A 7348-nucleotide genomic window follows, 5' to 3' on the forward strand; every position below is an offset into this window, starting at 1 on the left:
ATAATTTAAGCATTATATGCAGAGGACTAGCTTGAATACAAATGTTAAATCTGTTCCTATCACTTTAATAACTGAGACTTCCTCTATCTGAGGTCTATCTATTCAACTGATTTTTGGAATCGGGAGATGGAATAGCAACTGGCTCCATCCACTGCACACATCACCCTGTTATTGCAGTACTGAACCTCCAGGACCGGTGGACCTCCATGTGGGGAGAATATCATGGTTGAAGAGCAGCAAAGAAATGTGGTGTTGTCCATGTCAACATTTGGTTTGTACGAAGAGTATGGTTTGAGTCATTTCTAACCCTTTGGTTAGTTATTAGTAACATCTTATTATTAGGCCTCTCAGTTGAAAGGCTGCTCTTGCAGATTTTCCTTTGTCATTGTTTGCAGGTTAGTAACCAGTTTAATAGTTTCTTACTCTATTCTATTTAGGTTCCTAAACCGCTCTCCTTAGAACCCTTCCAGAACTGATAGCATGCTGCAAGATGCTCTGAGGCGAGCACCTCCCACGCCCCGCAGCTGCCCAGGTCCCCGAAGCTGGTGGTGCTCTCACTGCTCTAGACACCATCAAGAGAGGAATCTCCATAGACGGACCAGCACCTCTCCAGAGGCCACCCAGAGGGTCACCAGCGCCTCGCCGGATGCCTGCCCAGCCTCTGAAACCACCCAGAGGGACCCCAGGTCCCTGCCGGATGCCCGCCCAGCCGGACCTCTCGACCCCACCCGCCCACACCAGGATGAACCAGCCAGCGATACCACTGATGCTGCTGGAACCCCCCCGCTGCAAGGTAATGAGGACACCATCTACCTGCAGTACCCCCTCCCTGCGGACGTGCTCATCTGCCCCATCTGCTCTCCGCCCCGAAGCTTCCACCTCCTCGGTGGCGTCGCCAGGCACCTGAAGAGATGCCACAGCAAGAGGGTCGCCTTCAGCTGTGCCCTCTGCAGCCTGCCCTTCAAGATCTAAAAGCAATGCAAGACGCACCGAGTCACCTGCAGGAAACGCCTCAAGGGAACAACACAATCTCCTGCCCTGGCTCCCAGCCCTCCTGCTGTGCGCCGGCCCACTGCTCCTGAGCCTCAACAAAGAACAGCGATTGTGCAAGCTGCTGCCAAGAAGCCTGCCCCCGTCGCCAGACCAGCGCAACGGGGTGCTGCGATCAAGAAGGTACCTGCTGCCTCGGGGAAAACCACCCAGGTCCTCGCCAGCAGGAGGCCCGTCTCACCCCCTCACATCGCCAAGCAAATCTCCATACTGAGATGACTCAGTACTACCCTGCCCCCTGCCCAGCACATCCCCATCCCCAGAAGGATCAGCGCCCCATCGCGCATAGCTGCTTGAGATACTGTCGCCGGAAGAGCCAGCGCCACCCCTCAGACCACCCGCGAACTCCAACTGCCGGAGGAACCAGAGCCACACCTCAGACCGCCCGGCGAACTCCAGCAGCCAGGGGAGCCAGCGCCGCCCCTCAGACCACCCTGCGAACTCCAACTGCCGGAGGAGCCAGTGCCAAGCCTCAGACCGCCCTGCGAGCTCCAGACATTACTGGAGGAACCAGCCCCGCAGCCACAGGAAAGCACCAGGCCCTCATCGCCAGACGGTCCAGCACGGCCCCCGAGTCCATTCTGAGGGACGCTGCCTACAGGAGATCTCACGCTCCAGCAGCAACCGCCCAGGCAGCAGCCACTCCTAGAAGGACCAGCGGTGTCCCAGCAACCCCCGAGCTGGACCGCGTCTCTCCGACCACAAGCAACGCCAGCATCCCGCCAGAGATCCCGCCCCAGCACCCAACCGAAGGGAATCCTGACTCACGAGATAGAAGGCAGGCCGACCATGTGGGCTTTGAGCCTGCACCAGACGAGGTCGAGGACCATGAGGGCCAGCAGCCGATGGTGAGGGCTGCCACTCCGTGGCAGACCGCCTGGACCGAGGAGCTACAAGCGGCAGCTTCCTTTGATGACTTCGACCTCCTCGTAGACAGGCTGACACAAGAAATGTCTGCGGAAACCACTCGTAGGAGAAGTTCCAACCAGGAGAATGCCCCGCCTGCTCACAGAACGCCTGCTCCAAACCTCAACACCACCACCAGGGGAGCCAGAAGTAGAGACGCCAGCCGCCGCTACGATCCAGCAGCAGCTTCAAGGATCCAAAAGCTGTACCGGGCAAAGCGCTCCAAAGCCATGAGGGAGATCCTCGATGGGCCCTCGCCCTACTGCACGATCCCATCTGAACGTCTCTACAGCTACTTCAAGGATGTATTCGAGCGCACAGCCCAGAATGACGCTCAGCTCCCAGAGTGCCTCCGCCCCCTGCCCCGTGTCGACGAAGCAGGTGTCCTGGAAACTGACTTTACACCAGGGGAAGTGATGGCCAGACTCTCAAAAACAAAAAACACAGCTCCCGGGAAAGACGGCATCCGCTACAGCCTCCTGAAAAAGCGAGATCCCGGCTGCCTGGTCCTAGCCACGCTCTTCAACCAGTGCAAGTGATTCTGCCAGACTCCCAGCTCCTGGAAGAAGGCCATGACGGTACTGGTGTACAAGAAGGGTGAGCGGGATGACCCCAGCAACTGGAGGCCCATCTCCTTCTGCTCTACGACCTCCAAGCTCTAAGCCAGCTGCCTAGCGTCGAGGATCACAGAGCGGTCGGTGAGCGGGGGAGCCATCAGCTCCACCCAGAAAGGCTTCATGTCCTGCGAGGGCTGCTATGAAGACCACTTTGTCCTCCAAACCACCATCAAAACAGCTGGAAGGGCGCGGAGGCAGTGCACGGTAGCATGGCTCGACCTAGCTAACGCCTTTGTGTCCATGACCCACCACCACATCTTTGCCATGCTCCAGGAGTTTGGCATGCCAGAGAACTTCCTCCGTGTGATCCAAGAGGTGTACAAGGGATGCAGCACCACCATTCGCTCGGTCAAAGGGGAGACCGCCGAGATCCCGATCTGGAGCGGACTTAAGCAGGGCTGTCCCCTCAGCCCCATCATCTTTAACCTCACCATGGAGCCGTTGCTGTGAGCCATCTCCAATGGCGCAGATGGCTTCAACCTCCACGGTGAGAGGATGAGCGTCCTGGCTTATGCGGATGACCTGGTCCTGACCGCGGATGACCCAGAGAACCTCCATGTATTCTAGATGCCACCAGTCAAGCTGCCGACTGGATGGGGCTCCGCTTCAGTGCAAAGAAGTGCGTATCTCTCCACATCGACGGCAGCAAAAGGGACTCGGTGCAGACAACAGGGTTCCAGATCCAGGGTGAGCCCGTCATCCCCCTGGCAGAGGGGCAGGCCTACCGGCACCTCGGCACACCGACAGGTTTCCGTGTCTGGCAGACACCCGAGGACACCATCCAGGAGATCTTGCAGGATGCCGGCAAGATCGACGCCTCACTGCTAGCACCGTGGCAAAAGATAAATGCCCTGAACACCTTCCTGATCCCCCGCATCTCATTCGTCCTAAGGGGATCTGCCGTCGTGAAGGCACCCCTCAACAAGGCAGACAAGATCGTCTGGCAGCTGGTGAAGAAGTGGCTGTTCCTTCCCCAGAGAGCCAGCAGCGAGCTGGTGTATATCACCCTCAGGCATGGCGGTGCTAATGTCCCCCGCATGGGTGATCTGTGTGACATCGCGGTGATCACCCACGCCTTCCGCCTGCTGACGTGTCCCGACGCCATGGTAAGGAACATCGCAGCAAACACCCTCCGTGATGCAACAAAGAAGCGGATTGGCAGAGCCCCCTCCAACCAAGACACCGCCAGCTTCCTGAGCGGTTCCCTGGATGGCGAATTCGGAGGGGACGGGCGCAACATCGCTTCACTGTGGTCCCGCACTCACAGTGCCACGCGTCACCTGGGGAAGCGCATCGGCTGCCGCTGGGAGTGGTGCGAGGAGCGCCAGGAGCTGGGAGTCCTGGTGCCGCAGATCAGGTCTGAGGACAACACCATCGTCACCCCGAGCGCCAGGGGCCTGCTGGAGAGGACCCTGAAGGCGGCGATCCACTCGCTGTACATGGAAGCTCTGAAGCGTAAACCGGACCAGGGTAAAGCCTTCGAACTGACCAGCAAGTGGGACGCCAGCAGCCACTTCCTCGCCGGGGGCGGCTTCACCCGTTTCGCTGACTGGCGGTTCATCCTCCACGCCCGGCTCAACTGCGTCCTGCTCAACGGAGCCGTCCGCCACGGGAACCGAGACAAGCGTTGCAGGAAGTGCGGCTACTCCAGCGAGACCCTGCCCCACGTCCTGTGCAGCTGCAAGCCCCACTCCAGAGCCGGGCAGCTGCACCACACGCCGTCCAGAACCGCCTGGTGAAAGCCATTGCACCGCGCCTGGGGGCGGTCGCCGTGGACTGCGCCATCCCCGGCACTGACAGCCAGCTGCCACCCGACGTGGTCGTCACCGACGAGGCCCAGAAAAAGATCATCCTCGTCGACATCACGGTCCCCTTCGAGAACAGGACCCCGGCCCTCCGAGAAGCCCGAGCTCGTAAGCTGGAAATTTACACCCCCCTGGCCGACACCCTGAGAGCGAAGGGTTACGAGGTGCAGATGGACGCCCTGATCGTCGGAGCCCTGGGCGCTTGGGACCCCTGCAACGAGCTTGTGCTGCGGACCTGTGGGATCGGTCGATGCTACGCACGGCTCATGCGGCGCCTCATGGTCTCGGACACCATCCGATGGTCCCGGGACATCTACATTGAACACATCACCGGCCACCGACAGTACCAGGAGGTGTGAGCCGGTTCGACATCGTGCATCCACTGTGGGAAAGAGACTGAGAGGCTTTTTCCATTGGACCGTATGAACTGGAATCATAAACTCCCTGAACATTAAATCCCACCAAATGAGGGTAAATCCATCCTCATCATCGTATCCGCTCATCATACTCCACACCTGAACATAGCCATTATATGGACAACATACCCCCATATCTCAATGTCTGTACTTTGACCGGTTAAACTTTTACCCGCAATCAGAGAGATTGCAGATTATGTATTCCTTATGCCACCAGCTTCTAAACCGAATTTCGCACCCCTTGATAATCTGTACCTTATCCCCTCATAACCAGAAACGTCTGTGCTTGAACTCTGTACCGTTTTCTTTTTATTTCAACATTATATTAATAAAATTTTTAAATCTGTTCTTATCAGTTTAATAGCTGATATGTCCTTTATTTGAGGAATGTCTATTAAATTGATTTTTGAAACAGGGGGATGGACTAGGAGCTTGCTCTGTCCACCCCACGCATCGGCCTGGTGTTGCAGTGTCTCCAGGAACGGTGCAGCTCCTTTTGGGGAGAATCTTCTGGTTAGAAAAGCGGAAAGAGTTTTACTGTGACAAGGCTTCTTTAGAGCAGATTTCTTCAAGGGGCTGGAAAAAATTGGAACCTTCTAGTGCTTTACTTTCTTTATGACAAACTATTGTTACAATTTCTTGGGAGTGTTTTGCGAATCGATAGACGTGAGGTTCTTTGTCTTGCTAAAGGATTGTTTAAGACGCTGGGATCTTTCTCTCTCATAACACTCAGACCCGGGGCTGAGTGTTTTGAGAAAGACTTGGAGAGTTGGAGGGCAGAGAGTGAAGAGTTGGAGGGCATAGTCTCCCCACCTTTAAAAGTTGGGGGCCAGGCCCCACTCCCTCCCCCACATTCCAGCACCTCTGCTTCTGGGACTATTTTATTCTTCAGCCATCTCTCTCAATTAACCATTTCCCGCCTTCAGCTCAGTGACAGCCCCACACTCTTTGCTTCCTACACACAAAGATTGACACAGAGACCTTGCAAGGAAAACCTCCCCAAGGAGTCAGAAGCACCTGAAGTGCGGAAAATAGAGGAGATTTGACAGTGGGACCCAGAGAGGTTCCCCAGCAGATGAAGGGGATCCCCTGCTGCCCAGGATCACCAATTGTAGGGAAGAACCAATTGGGTTTGCTTTTGGGAAGCTGCCAGGAATCAGATCTAAAATCATTATTCAGTCTGAGATATGGTTACAGCATCCATAACCCCAGTGTCACAACTCTTCAAATATCTTGAACCTTATATTTTACCAGCCACAGAACTAAAGGGATTTGAATTAAACCCCTGTTCAGAGTCAATGAGGAGTGAGGGATCTTGGGGCTTTTCATTTCTTAGCCTCTGGCACCATCACGTGGCCATTTCAGTTTACTCCTCATAACAGTGGTCACCACCCGTTGATTGCGATCAACTGGTCGATCCTGCAGCCTCGGCCAGTCGATCCCAATCTCTGGGCCGCTAAAAGTCCAGCAGCGCAGCGGGGCTCAGAGGCTGCCTGCCTGCCCTGGCCCCGGGCCCCTCCCAGACCCGGCTGGCTGCTGGCACATCTCTGGGGCCCACGGGGAAAGTGGGGGGTGAGGCAGCTCCATGCCCTGCCCCCACCCCCAGAACTGTCCCCGCAGCTCCCATTGGCTTGGAACTGGCCAATGGCAGCTGTAGGGGCGGCGCTTGCAGGTGTGGTCAGTGCACGGAGACCCGCTGCCCCCCTCCCTCCCAGGGGCCGCACGCACAGACGTGCCAGCAGCCAGCTACTGACTGGGAGCCCCTGTGGTAAGCACCTCCCAGCCGGAGCCTGCACCGCAACCCCCAGCCCGGCGCTCCCTCCAGACCCCGCACCCCAACACTCTGCCCCGGCCCAGAACCTCTCCTGCACCCAAATTCCCCCCCCCAGAGCCTACACCCCACAGCTCCTCCTACACCCCAACACCCTGCAGAGCCCGGAGCCCCCTCCTGCACCAAGCTCCCTCCCAGAGCCTGCACCCCTCACTGCCTCCTGCACCCCAACACTCTGCCCCAGCACGGAACCCCTCCTGCACCCAAATTCCGCCCCCCAGAGCCTACACCCCACAGCTCCTCCTACACCCCAACACCCTGCCGAGCCCGGAGCCCCCTCCTGCACCAAGCTCCCTCCCAGAGCCTGCACCCCTCACTGCCTCCCGCACCCCAACACTCTGCCCCACACGCGCAGGCTGCTAGGCAGCAGCTTTGGTAACAGCACATCAGTCTCTAGGTGTCTCTGTGGCGCAATGGGTCAGCGCGTTCGGCTGTTAACCGAAAGGCTGGTGGTTCGAGCCCACCCAGGGACGGTGGTAACCCTGTGCTACTTCTTTGCTCCTCAAGACCTGCTGGGAGCCTCAAAGTTTCCCTTTTGCCACCTGAAAACTGTCCCTCTTGGCCTCAGTGGTTTCAGCTGGTGGCCCTCAGAGTGCACTGGATGCGACCCAGAATCCCATCTCCCTGCAGCCATGCCAGGGGCTTGGGCTCAATCCTCATGGCAGGGTGCAAAACCTTGAACCTGGTATGTTTCGCTCCCTTCCCGCCTCCACTCAAGTGGCA

The 7348-nt window shown here is 57.5% G+C and overlaps 2 non-coding genes and 1 pseudogene across 2 annotated transcripts; all 3 read left to right on the forward strand.

Moving 5' to 3' along the window:
• On the forward strand, positions 1 to 207 carry LOC141996936 (U2 spliceosomal RNA; annotated as a pseudogene).
• A 4890-nt stretch (positions 208 to 5097) lies between these two features.
• On the forward strand, positions 5098 to 5289 carry LOC141996935 (U2 spliceosomal RNA). The gene has a single exon (XR_012641661.1). It is a non-coding gene; the product is annotated as a U2 spliceosomal RNA (small nuclear RNA).
• Positions 5290 to 7024: 1735 nt separating this feature from the next.
• TRNAN-GUU (transfer RNA asparagine (anticodon GUU)) lies at positions 7025 to 7098 on the forward strand. Its single transcript has one exon. It is a non-coding gene; the product is annotated as a tRNA-Asn (tRNA).
• The last annotated feature ends 250 nt before the right edge of the window (positions 7099 to 7348 follow it).

The sequence above is a fragment of the Natator depressus genome, chromosome 12, assembly GCF_965152275.1.
Source record: "Natator depressus isolate rNatDep1 chromosome 12, rNatDep2.hap1, whole genome shotgun sequence".
NCBI lineage: Eukaryota > Metazoa > Chordata > Testudines > Cheloniidae > Natator > Natator depressus.